General features: G+C 41.9%; 1 pseudogene; it reads left to right on the top strand.

Moving 5' to 3' along the window:
• Positions 1 to 507: 507 nt before the first annotated feature.
• Positions 508 to 2,454, top strand: LOC113888209 (annotated as a pseudogene).
• Positions 2,455 to 14,061: the final 11,607 nt, after the last annotated feature.

The raw sequence follows: 14,061 nt of genomic DNA, 5'->3' as shown, positions 1-14,061 counted from the left end.
CACCAGCTTCACTCCTTAAACCCTGTTGTGAATGAAACCCAGAAAGCTTAGGACTAGCTTACATTCAGGGATACCCTGACAGTGAGGACTGGGGCCATCCTTTTCATCCTGAGGTGAAACTGAAAGTGTTAGTTGCTCATTTGTGTCCAACTCTTTGTGACCCCGTGGACTGTAGCCCACGAGGCTCCTCTGTCCATGGGATTCTCCAGGGGAGAATACTAGAGTGGGTTGTCAGGCCTTCCTCCAGGGCATCTTCTCAACCCAGGGATTGAATCCAGGTCTCCTGCATTGCAGGTGGATTCTTTACCGTCTGAGCCACCAGGGAAGCATCCTGAGGTGCATCTGACTAAAAGCAAAAGAGGAAAAACAACTAAGTAAAAAACTAAAAATTTCTTATATATCTGTACAGCGAATATAAATGGAAAGCCCAGCACCAGGCATTATGGAAGATGCCACAAGGAAAGGTGTCTGTAGATGGCAGAGAGCAATGGCCTCTCCCAAGTAGAGATGGGAAATCATGGTAGGCAGAATACTACCATATCTTAACACAGTGGCTTGCTTTCCAGACAAGATATAAAGGTTGTGAGCCTTCACCAATTTTTCCAGGGGAAAGAGAGCTCATTTCCTTTCCCTGGCAGTTGGCCCTTCTCAAATTGGGAAGAATTCTCCTTCTTCACTCAATGTCATTTTACAGCCTCCTCTGGAGACTTCCTACAATTCCCGCTCTCAGATTTTCCATTTATGTTGATGCTTGCATCACATGCAAAACCCTTTTAGAAATCCCAATGTATTATAGGGCTTCCCAGGTGGCGCTAGTGGTTAAGAACCCACCTGCCAATACAAGAGACAGGAGACCCAGGTTTGATCCCTGACTCAGGAAGACCCCTGAAGAAGGGAATGGCAACCCGCTGCAGTATTCTTGCCTGGAGGATCCCACGGACAGAGGAGCCTCTCGTGCTGCAGTGGGACGTGCTAGAGTGGGACAAGACAGTGACTGAGCACACACGCACAACATATTATATGATTTCAAAGCATTAGTACCGCCTGCCTGTTAAGCAGAGAGAGCTGAAGGACAGGAGGAAAAAAGCAGTGGGGAAAACGTGCCAAGGAATCCCCTACATAACCCTCCAGAAAATTTGCTAAATATCTGACCGGTGCTCACAGTTTCATTGGTGTGATCCTTGGCACACAGAAGAGAAAGGACTCAAGGCCTGGGAGGACACGTGGAAGCGCCGGAGCCTCTCCAGTGATCGCGGAAGGGCCACCCACTCCCCTTATGAGGAGCGGAGCAGGACCAAGGGTGGTGGGCAGCCTGCGGACCGAGGCTCCGACCGCACCCCTGAGCGTAGCCACAAGGAAAACCATTCCAGTGAAGGGACCAAGGAGTCCAGCAGCAACTCCCTCAGCAACAGCCGACACGGCGGAGGAGTGGAGCCACCACCACCACCACGAGGCTCCCGACTCTTCCCAGGGGAAGAAGACCCGAGAGAGCGAGCGCAATCATCGGACCACTGAGGCCGAGCCCAAGCCTCTGGAAGAGCAAAAACACGAGACCAAAAAGCTCAAGAATCTTTCAGAGTATGCCCAGACGCTGCAGCTGGGTTGGAACGGGCTTCTGGTGTTGAAAAACAGCTGCTTCCTGACATCTATGCACATCCTAGAGGGGGACCAGGGGGTGATCAGCAGTCTCCTCAAAGACCATACTTCCGGGAGTAAGCTGACCCAGCTGAAGATTGCCCAGCGCCTTCGCCTGGACCAGCCCAAGCTCGATGAGGTCACACGACGCATCAAGCAGGGGAGCCCCAATGGCTACGCAGTGCTCCTGGTCACCCAGGCGACCCCCAGTGGGCCTGGCTCTGAGGGGATGCCTACGGTGGAGCCTGGCCTACAGAGGCGGCTTCTCAGGAACCTGGTCTCCTACTTGAAACAGAAGCAGGCTGCAGGGGTGATCAGCCTGCCAGTGGGTGGATCCAAGGGCAGAGACAGCACAGGCATGCTCTACGCCTTCCCGCCCTGTGACTTCTCACAGCAGTACCTCCAGTCAGCGCTGAGGACATTGGGCAAGCTAGAGGAGGAGCACATGGTGATAGTTATAGTGAGAGACACAGCTTAGCCCGAGCCTGGCTTTTCCAGCCTGTTTGTCATTAAAGCAGTTATTTTAAAATCTGACCACCGCTGCCCTGCCCCTCCAGCCCATACTACACCCTTGATTTGAATTCTCTGCTGGGTTACTCCATTTCATTTGGTAGGGGACCAAAGTCCTATCTCCCCACCAAAAACTAAGTTCTTAGGTTTGGGTTTTTTGGTTTTTTTTTTTTTTTTTACCGTGATGAGAAGGGACTTCTGTCATGTCGGCTTCTAGTGTATGAAATACTGTCTGCTGTGTTCTGTATTTTTTTATTTTTTGACTAACTGTATGGAAAATTGTCAGTAAAGCCTTTGTCAGAGGATGGATTTAAAAAAAAAAAAAAAGAAGAGAAAGGACAGAAGAACCCCCACCAGGCATTATGGAAGATGCCACAAGGAAAGGTGTCTGTAGATGGCAGAGAGCAATGGGCATACAGGCCAAGGATTTGATTGACTGGTATGAACTTACAAGGACAGGCCACTTAAGAAGACTCACTAGCTTCACTCCTTAAACCCTGTTGTGAAAAAAAAAAAAAAACCCTGTTGTGAATGAAACCCAGACAGCTTAGGACTAGCTTACATTCAGGGATACCCTGACAGTGAGGACTGAGTCCATCCTTTTCATCCTGAGGTGAAACTGAGGCTCAGCAGATAGCGCCTTTGGGACATGCTGAGGAGTAGCCTCTCCAGAGTCCCTCAATTGTGCCCCTGCCACCGGCCTGTTCACGGGAGGTTCGAGGAAACAAGAAACGAGAGATTGTAAAGGTCCCTCCAGCCATAGGAGCGAGGACCTCTTACCTTAACCGGAGGTCTTCTGGAATCTGAGACTAGGCCGCGTGGGCTTTCTGCTGAGTTCGTTTTTCGCTGTCCCGGTTTCCAGCACGATGGGCCTTTCCCTGTGCTGGGTTTCTTCACCTTCTGTTTCTAGCGCCGGAGCTTCGCTGAGTTGGGCTCCTGCTGTGCTTGGCCTCTTCCGCGCGGAGGTTGTTTCAGCCAGGTTAAACCCGAGTCATGGCACCATAGATGTCACGCGAGTGTATGTTCCTCGGTTCTTAGTCTCCTCACAACAAAGATTTGGAGTGACGGACGTTAAAGCCCTCAGCGCGTCACAGCTCTCAGGTCTTTGTCAGGACAAAATACAGCCTAACATCTAGCCAATCACATCAAAGTACAGGCTAGGAGTCATCCAATCAGGGCAAAGTACAGACTAGGAGTCAACGTATCAGGGCCAAATAAGAAGTCAGCCAATCATGGAAAACTATAGGCTAACTATCAGCCACTTAGAGCAAAGTACAGGCTAGGAGTCAGCCTATCAGGGCAAACAACTTGTTAGGAGTCAGCCAATCCGAGCAAGCTATAATTTAGGAGTCAGCCAATCCAGGCAAACTACTGCTTAGTATGCAGCCAATCAGGGCAAAGTATAGGGTCGTAGTTAGCCAATCAGGGTAAACTACCTTCTAGGAGTCAGCCAATCAGGACCAAGTACAGGCTAACAGTCAGCCAATCACATCAACATACAGTCTAGGAGTTAGCCAATGATGGCAAAGTATGGGCTAGTTGTCAGCCAATCAGGACAATGTACAGGCTACGAATCTGCCAATTTGGACCAAGTACAGGCTAGGAGGCAGCCAATCACATCAACGTTCAGTCTAGGAGTTAGCCAATCTGGGCAAAGTACAGGCTGCTGCTGCTGCTAAGTCGCTTCAGTCATGTCCAACTCTGTGTGACCCCAGAGACGGCAGCCCACCAGGCTCCCCCGTCCCTGGCATTCTCCAGGCAAGAACACTGGAGTGGGTTGCCATTTCCTTCTCCAATGCATGAAAGTGAAAAGTGAATGTGAAGTCGCTCAGTCGTGTCCGACTCCTAGCGACTCCATGAACTGCAGCCTACCAGGCTCCTCTGTCCATGGGATTTTCCAGGCAAGAGTACTGGAGTGGGGTGCCATTGCCTTTGTCAGCTAATCAAGGCAGTGTAGTGCCTGCTGTTGTTGTTCAGTTGCTAAGTCCTCTCAGACCCTTTGCAACACTATAGCAGCTACTTGGGCCTGAAGATTTCCTGAGAGTTTTTACATGATAAATTCAACTGTTTATTAAATATAGGGTGATTGAAATAAACCTAAGGGTTGAAGAGGAAAATGGCCCTGCCAACACCTTGATTTTTTATTTCTAGGCTCCAAAACTGAGACCGTAAGTTTCTTTTGTTTTTAAGCAATGCAGTTTTTAGTATTATGTTTTGGCCACCCTGAGAAAGTGGTACAATGTCTATTGATCATCTTTTTTCAGTCTGTTTGAAATCTTCCTGGTTCTTGGTCTGATGAGTGATTTTTTATTAAAACCTTGACATTTGGAGTATTATGAGACTCTGGGTCCTATGTAAATGCTCTGTCTTAGCTGGCTTCCTCTGACACATTTGTTAGGGGAAGAGGAGATGCTGTCATACTCCCGCCAGGTAGTGGTAAAAGCCCAGGTTACCCCTGAGCTTCCTTTCACACCTTGGAGGGCTGCTGAGTGGGGCGTGAAGCCCCATCTCCCCACTCAGGCTCTGCTGGTACCTTGCTGGCCAAGAGGTATCAATGCTTTGTCACTGGCATCCACGTGGTTTCTAGTGACACCGTGAGGGGAGGTGGCCTCATTACTGCTGGGCAGCACTGAGGTCTTCACTCTCCCCCACACCTCCTCTGATGCCACTCTGACAGGCGGCTTGAGTGCTTCACTACAACATGGTGAGATGGAAATCTCAGCTTTCCACTTGGTCTTTGCTGATGGGGATAGGGGTGAGGCCACTTTTTTTTTTTTTTTTTTCTGTAATGCGAGTAAACTGGAGTAAAGCAGTTTTTGTCTAAGGCAGTTTTTGTCTAAACATTTTCTGTCATTCTAGTCTGTCCGTTTTCTGGTCTTTGGCTAAAGAAAGCAGGCTTTTCTTGGGGCTTTTATGTCTGCATTCATTACCAGTTCTGGGTTGCCACCTTCCTCAGGTCCAAGTCTAGGCTATCTGAGGCAAAAAGGAAACCCACAGAACTCACCACCAACTCATTCCTTGGGTCCTAAAATCCCTAGATGGGCTGTCTTCTTCTCTCCATCTTTCCAAGTCTTCATATGACTGTTTCATATAGAATGTCAAGAGTTTTTTGTTGTATTGAACCAGAGAAATAGCAAAAAGAATGTGTATCCCACCTTCTAGAAAGCAGAAGTCCTGCGCTTAAAAAAAAAAAAAAATTCAAAGAATATAGAACAAAGGTAAAAACACTTTCTCAGTCTCACTCATAATCAAGAAAAAAGGCAGTCTCAGGACCCAGGGATCTCTCTCTAAGGAAATACGACTCTTGGCTTTACTACCCTGTGGTCAACTGGGAAACTCCAAATACACACTTTAAAAAGAGTATTTTGAACTGCTTGTGTTCGTTCCTATTCATCGGGGTTTTTGTTTGTTCAAATTGAGCTCCACAGAACACGTTCCTCAAAATCACCTTGTGATGCTTATTAAAAATGCATTCAGGCCGACTGAGAGAGGAAGAGGAAAATGTGGACACAAACCAGGAGGAACACCATGTGAATCCTGAGGCAGAGACTGGAGTTATTCTGCCTTAAGCCAAGGGATGGCTGGCCACCAGCAGAAGCCAGAAGAAAGTATTTGGTAACCAGACTGATGGAATTTGAAGGAATTGGGAATTCTATGAAGAAAGTGGCTTCATCAAAGATCAAGCCCTGAGCCTTTGGAGTGGGAGCATTGACTCCAAGACGCTAGACTACCAGAGAACTAACACTAGGGAATATCAAATAGTGAGAACTCACATAAAGGAAACTGCTTGAATACAAGACCCGACATCACCCAACCACCAATAGCACCCTGTGCAGGACCCCTCATCTAAACAAAAAACAAAACAAAAATACAAATCATTAGCAGACAGGATTACCACCTTGCCCAGGATTACCAGCCTTGCCCATCAGAGGAAAAACAAACAAACAAACAGCAACAACAAAAAAAAACTCAGCACAAATCTCACCCTATACAAAGCTTATACAAACCACTGGACCAACCTTAGGAGGGCAGAAACCAAAAGGAAGAAAGAATTCAACCTTTAAGCCTGGGGAAAGGAGACCCCAAACACAGTAAGTTTAAAAAAATAAATAAATAATGAAAAGACAGAGAAATACTACACAAATGAAGGAACAAGCTAGAAACACAGAAGTCCAAATAAATGAAGAGGAAATAGGCAAACTATCTGAAACAGAATTCAGAATAGTGATAGTAAAGATGATCAAAAACCTTGAAAACAGAATGGATAAAATGCAAGAATCAATTAACAAAGACCTAGAAGAATTAAAGAATAAACATACAGAGACAAACAACACAATTACTGAAATTAAAAATACTCTAGCAGGAATCAATAGCAGAATATCTGAAGCATAAGAACGAATCCATGAGCTGGAAGATTAAATGGTGGAAATAACTTCTGAAGAGAAGAATAAAGTAAAAAGAATGAAAAGAGCTGAGGATAGTCTCAGAGACCTCTGGGACAATGTCAAATGCACCAACATTCGAATTATAGGGGTCCCAGAAGAAGAAGAGAAAAAGAAAGGGTATGAGAAACTTATTGAAGAGATTATAGTTGAAAATTTTCCCAACATGGAAAAGGAAATAGTCAATCAAGTTCAAGAGGTGCAAAGAGTCCCATACAGGGTAAACCCAAGGAGAAACGCACTAAGACACATACTAATCAAACTAACAAAGACTAAACACAAAGAAAGAATATTAAAAGCAGAAAGGGAAAAGCAACAAGTAACATACAAGGGAAACCCCATACACTTAACAGCTGATCTTTCAGCAGAAACTCTGCAGGCCAAAAGGGAATGGCAGGATATATTTAAAGTACTGAAAGGGGAAAATCTACAACCAAGATTACCGTACCCAGCAAGGATCTCATTCAAAATTGATGGAGAAATAAAAAGCTTTTCAGACAAGCAAAAGTTAAGAGAATTCAGTACCATCAAACCAGCTTTACAATAAATATTAAAGGGACTTATATAGTTAAGAAATACAAAAGAAGAAAAAGATCTACAAAATCAACCTCAAACAGTTAAGAAAATGGCAATAGGAACATATATATATATATATATATATATATATATATATATATATACACATATATATAAAAATGATTACTTTAAACGAAAACAGATTAAATGCTCCAACCAAAAGACACAGACTGACTGAATGGATACAAAAACAAGACCCATATATATGCTGTCTACAAGAAACCCACTTCAGACCTAAAGACACATATAGACTGAAAGTGAGAGGACGGAAAAATATATTCCATGAAAATGGGAAGCAAAAGAAAGCTAGAGTAACAATCTTCATATCAGACAAAATAGACCTTAAAATAAGAGTACTATAAAGGACAAGGAAGGACACTGCACAATTATCAAGGGATCAATCCAAGAGGAAGACATAGCAATTGTAAATATCTATGCACCCAACATAGGAACACCTCAATACGTAAGACAACACTAACAGACATAAACGGAGAAATTGACAGTAACACAATAATAGTAGGAGACTTTAACACCCTACTCACACCAATAGACAGATGATCAAAACAAAAAATTAATAAGGAAACACAAGTAAATGATACATTAGATGAGATTGATCTCATTGATATCTTCAGGACATTCCATCCAAATGCAGAATATATCTTCTTCTCAAGTACACGTGGAACATTCTCCGGGATAGACCACACCTTGGGTCACAAATCAAATCTCAGTAAATTTAAGAAAATTGAAATTATAACAAATATCTTCTCTAACCACAGTGCAATGAGACTAGATATCAATTACAAGAAAAAAAAAAAACTGTCAAAAAACACAAACTCATGGAGATTAAACAATATGTTTCTAAACAACCAACAGGTTACTGAAGAAATCAAAAGGGAAATAAAAAAGCCTCTGGAAACAAATGAAAATGAAAACATGACAACTGAAAACCTATGGGATGTAGCAAAAGCAGTTTTAAGAGGTAAGTTCATAGCAATACAATCCTACCTCAAGAAACAAGAAAAACATCGAATAGACAACCTAACTTTACACCTAAAACAACTAGAAAAAGAAGAACAAAAATGATCAAAATTAGTAGAAGGGAAGAAATCATAAAGATATGAGCAGAAATAAATGAAAAAGAAATGAAAGAAACAATAGTAAAGATTAATAAAACTAAAAGCTGGTTCTTTGAGAAATGAACAAAATTGACAAACCTTTAGCCAGACTCATCAAGAAAAAAAGAGAGAAGAATCAAATCAACAAAATTAGAAATGAAAAAGGAGAGGTTACAACAGACAATGCAGAAATACAAAGGATTTTAAGAGACTATTATGAACAACTGTGTGACAATAAAATGGATAACCTAGAAGAAATGGAGAGATTCTTGGAAAAGTTCAATCTTCCAAGACTGAACCAGGAAGAAATAGAAATTATGAACAACCCGATTACAAGCACTGAAATTGATGCTGTGATCAAAAATCTCCCATAAAACAAAAGCCCAGGATCAGACAGCTTCACAGGAGAATTCTATCAAACATTTAGAGAAGAGCTAATGCCTATCCTAAACTCTTTCAAAAAATTGCAGAGGAAGGAATACTTCCAAATTCATTCTATGAGTCCACCATCACCCTGATACCAAAACCAGACAAAGACAACACACAAAAAAGAAAACTACAGGCCAATATCACTGATGAACATAGATGCAAAAATCCTCAACAAAATTTTAGCAAACAGGATTCAGCAATACATCAAAAAGCTTACATACTATGATCAAGTTGGGTTTATTCCAGGGATGCAAGGATTCTTCAATATATGCAAATCAATCAATGTGATACACCATATTAACAAATTGAAGATAAAAACCACATGATCATCTCAATAGATGCATAAAAAGCCTTTGACAAAATTCAGCACCCATTTATGATTAAAACTCTTTAAAAAATGGGCATAGAACGAACCTTCCTCAACATAGTAAAGGCCATATATGATAAGCCTACAGCAAACTTTATTCTCAATGGTGAAAAACTGAAAGCATTCCCCCTAAGATCAGGAACAAGACAAGAGTGTCCACTTTCACCACTATTATTCAACATAGTTTTGAAAGTTCTGGCTACAGCAATCAGAGAAGAAAAAGAAATAAAAGGAATCCAGATAGGAAAAGAAGTAAGGCTCTCACTCTCTGCAGATGACATAATACTGTACATAGAAAACCCTAAAGATAGTATCAAAAAAATTACTAGAGCTAATCAGTGAATTTAGCAAAGTTGCAGGATACAAAATCAATACACAGAAATCACTTGCATTTCTATATACTAACAATGAAAAATCAGAGAGAGAAATTAAGGAATCAATCCCATTCACCATTGCAACAAAAAGAATAAAGTATCTAGGAATAAACTTACCTAAGAACTGTACACAAAAAAATTATGACACTAATGAAAGAAATCAAAAATAAACAGATGAAGAGATATTCCATGTTACTGGGTAGGAAGAATCAATATTGTGAAAATGCCTATACTACCAAATGCAATCTACAGATTCAATGTGATCCCTATCAAATTACCAATGGCATTTTTCACAGAACTAGAACAGAAAATTTCACAATTCATATGGAAAACAAAAGACCCCAAATAGCCAAAGCAGTCTTGAGAAAGAAGATTGGAGCTGGAGGAATCAACCTTCCTGACTTCAGATTATACTACAAAGCTACAGTCATCAGAAAAGTATGGTACTGGCACAAAAACAGAAAAATAGACCCATGTAACAAGATAGAAAACCCAGAAATAAAACCATGCACCTATGGGTACCTTACTTTTGACAAAGGAGGCAAGAATATACAATGGGGCAAAGATAGCCTCTTCAATAAATAGTGCTGGGAAAACTGGACAGCTACATGTGAAAGAATGAAATTAGAACATTTCCTAACACTATACACAAAGATAAACTCAAAATGGATTAAAGACCTACATGTAAGACCAGAAACTATAAAACTCTTAGACGAAAACATAGGCAGAACACTTGATGACATATATCAAAGCAAGATCCTCTATGACCCACCTCCTAGAGGAACGGAAATAAAAACAAAAGTAAACAAGTGGGACCTGATTAAACTTAAAAGCTTTTGCACAGCAAAGGAAACTACAAGCAAGGTGAAATGACAACCCTCAGAATAGGAGAAAATAATAGCAAACGAAACAACTGAGAAAGGATTAATTTCCAAAATATACAAGCAGATCATACAACTCAATACTAGAAAAACCAACAACCCAATCAAAAAGTGGGAAAAAGACCTAAACAGACATCTCTCCCAAGAAGACATAAAGATAGACAACAAACACATGAAAAGATGCTCAACATTGCTCACTCATTGCTCAATGCAAATCAAAACTACAATGAGATATCACTTCACACCTGTCAGAAAGTCTACAAACAAATGCTGGAGAGGGTGTGGAGAAAAAGGAACACTCTTAAACTGTTGGTGGAAATGTAAATTGATATAGCCACTATGGAAGATGGTATGGAGATTCCTTAAAAAAAAACTAGGAATAAAACCACTATATGACCCATCAATCCCACTACTAGGCATATACCCAGAGGAAAACAAAACTGAAATAGACACATGTATCCCATTGTTCATTGCAGCACTATTTACAATAGCTAGAACATGGAAGCAACCTAGATGTCCACTGACAGATGAATGGATAAAGAAGTTGTGGTACATATACACAGTGGAATATTACTCAGCCATATAAAGGAACGCTTTTCAGTCAATTCTAATGAGGTGGATGAACCTGGAACCTATTATACAGAGAGAAGTAAGTTAGAAAGAGAAAGATAAATATTGTATTCTAATGCATATATATGGAATCTAGAAAAATGGTACTGAAGAATTTATTTACAGGGCAGCAATGGAGAAACAGAGGGAATGGACTTACAGACATGGGGAGAAGGAAGGAGAGGCTGAGATGTATGGAGAGAGTAACATGGAAACTTACATTACCGTATGTAAAATAGATAGCCAACAGAAATTTGCTGTATGGCTCAGGAAAGTCAAACACGGGCTCTGTATCAACCTAGAGGGGTGGGATGGGGAGGGACATGGGAGGGAGGTTCAAAAGGGAGGGGGTATATGTATACCTATGGCTGATTCATGCTGAGGTTTGACAAAAAACAACAAAATTCTGTAAAGCAATTATCCTTCAATTAAAAAATAGATAAATTAAAAAGAAAGAAAAACAACAACAACAACAAATGCATTCAGACCTTCCAAATCAGAGCCCAGGGCTGGAGACTTAGAATCAACATTTTAACAAGCAACCCCTGCCCTCAAGAGATTCTGGTGTACCTTAACATTTGACATGGAGAAGGCAATGGCACACCGCTCCAGTACTCTTGCCTGGAAAATCCCATGGACGGAGGAGCCTGGTAGGCTGCAGTCCATGGGGTCGCTAAGAGTCTGACACGACTGAGCGACTTCCCTTTCAGTTTTCACTTTCATGCATTGGAGCAGGAAATGGCAACCCACTCCATCGTTCTTTGCCTGGAGAATGCCAGGGACAGGGGAGCCTGGTGGGCTTCCGTCTACGGGGTCACACAGAGTCGGACATGACTGAAGCGACTTAGCAGCAGCAGCATTTGAGAACCAGTGATCTAAGTCATTTCAGTTCAGTTCAGTCGCTCAGTCGTGTCCGACTCTTTGCAACCCCATGAGTCACAGCACGCCAGGCCTCCCTGTCCATCACCAACTCCCAGAATTCACTCAAACTCATGTCCATCAAGTCCGTGATTCCATCCAGCCATCTCATCCTCTGTCGTCCCCTTCTCCTCCTGCCCCCAATCCCTCCCAGCATCAGAGTCTTTTCCAATGAGTCAACTCTTCACATGAGGTGGCCAAAGTACTGGAGTTTCAGCTTTAGCATCATTCCTTCCAAAGAAATACCAGGGCTGATCTCCTTTAGAATGGACTGGTTGGATTCCTTGCAGTCCATGGGACTCTCAAGAGTCTTCTCCAACACCACAGTTCAAAAGCATCAATTCTTTGGTGCTCAGCCTTCTTCACAGTCCAACTCTCCCACTCATACATGACCACTGGAAAAACCATAGCCTTGAGTAGACGGACCTTTGTTGGTAAAGTAATGTCTCTGCTTTTCAGTATGCTATCTAGGTTGGTCATAACTTTCCTTCCAAGAAGCAAGCGTCTTTTAATTTCATGGCTGCAGTCACCATCTGCAGTGATTTTGGAGCTCCAAAAAATAAAGTCTGACACTGTTTCCACTGTTTCCCCATCTATTTCCCCATGATCTAAGTTAGTGTGTGATAAAATTACAGACCAGGTGTAGGATGAAGCTTTTATCACAGGCCTGGAGGCTATCCTTCAGGGACTATTAATCATTAATCAGGGCCCTCCAGGCAGCAGTGATCAACCAGTTACTAATCCCCCTCATTGCCTTCACAGCTGGTCATTATTATGCTGCTTCGCACAAATGTCTGGAAAGTCCTCAGCCAGTGCTTTTCTATATTTCACTTGCTGCCCAGAGGTACCATTCTGCTAAAACCACCAAAGACCATGAAACTGGGTCCATTCAGTGAAAACAAATCATCCTTTTAAAATACATCATTTTAGATTACCTCCTGGAATCAACATCAAGCTTACTGATCTGTCCATTACGCTTCCTCTCTTTTTTCCTTTTTTGAAACCTATGATCACATTTGCCTGCCTTCAGGCCTCTAGCACCTCTCCTAGTAAATAAAAGTATCCACGAGAGTGGTTTCAGTTTGGTTCAGTAGCTCATTTGTGTCCAACTCCTTGCGACCCCATGGACCACAGCACACCAAGCTTCCCTGTCCATCACCAATTCCCAGAGCTTGTTCAAACTCATGTTCACCAAGTTGATGATGCCATCCAACTAGTTCATCCTCTGTCATCCTCTTCTCCTCCTGCCTTCAATCTTTCCATCTTCAAGAGTGGTTTAGGGGTCTGATTTGCAAGCACTCCAAATACTCGGAGAGATGTAATTTGCCCTGACTGGAAAGTTGACCTTGCTTAATGCAATGAGATTCTCTTTTGATAACCATTTTACCCATCCTGGACTTCTCTTCCTTTACCAATGTTTGGTCTAGATTCTTTCTATTCAAAGTGGGGTTGGGGGAAGGGATAGCTATGGAGTTTGGGATGGACATGTACACACTGCTATATTTAAAATAGGTAACCAACAAGGGCCTACTCTCTAGCACATGGAATTTTGCTTAATGTTACGTGGCAACCTGGATGGGAGGGGAATTAGGGGGAGAATGGCTACATGTCTATGTATGGCTGAGTCCCTTCACTGATCACCTGAAACTATCACAGCATTGTTCATCAACTATACCCCAACACAACAAAAAAAGGTTAATTTAAAAAATTTAAAAAGAAATTGGTAAATATTAATAATAAAAAAAAAAACAACAAAGTGGGGTTGGAAGTCCAGTTTCATCAGCATCACCTGGGAGCTTGTCAGAAGCACAGGATCTTGGGCCCCACCCAGACCCACTGAATCAGAATCTCCATTTTAACAAAATCTTGAAGTGATGCACATGCATGTTAAAGTTTGAAAAGCCCCGGGTTAGACTTTTCAGTATGAAAAATTTTCCTTGATAGAAAAGATAGGTACAAAGTGAACATAGAGGAGCTCTGCTCTGTCTTTATCATCCATCACTGTGTCACTTTCAATTGTATCCTTTTCTTTTTTTAAATTTGTTTTATTTTTTTTGAGAGCTAAGAGCTTTTATTCATGCAGATAATATACTCACAATTTTCAAAATTATGATTCTTTTTTTATAAAAGGCATTTTCTAGATCACTGACTCAGAGTTTTATATATGTGTGTGTTAGAGACTTATGACACTGATAAATTTTCAAT

Source organism: Bos indicus x Bos taurus, chromosome X (genome assembly GCF_003369695.1).
Source record: "Bos indicus x Bos taurus breed Angus x Brahman F1 hybrid chromosome X, Bos_hybrid_MaternalHap_v2.0, whole genome shotgun sequence".
Taxonomy (NCBI): Eukaryota; Metazoa; Chordata; class Mammalia; order Artiodactyla; family Bovidae; genus Bos; species Bos indicus x Bos taurus.
Note: the sequence above shows the minus strand (reverse complement) of the source record. Positions and strands in the feature narration are given on the sequence as shown.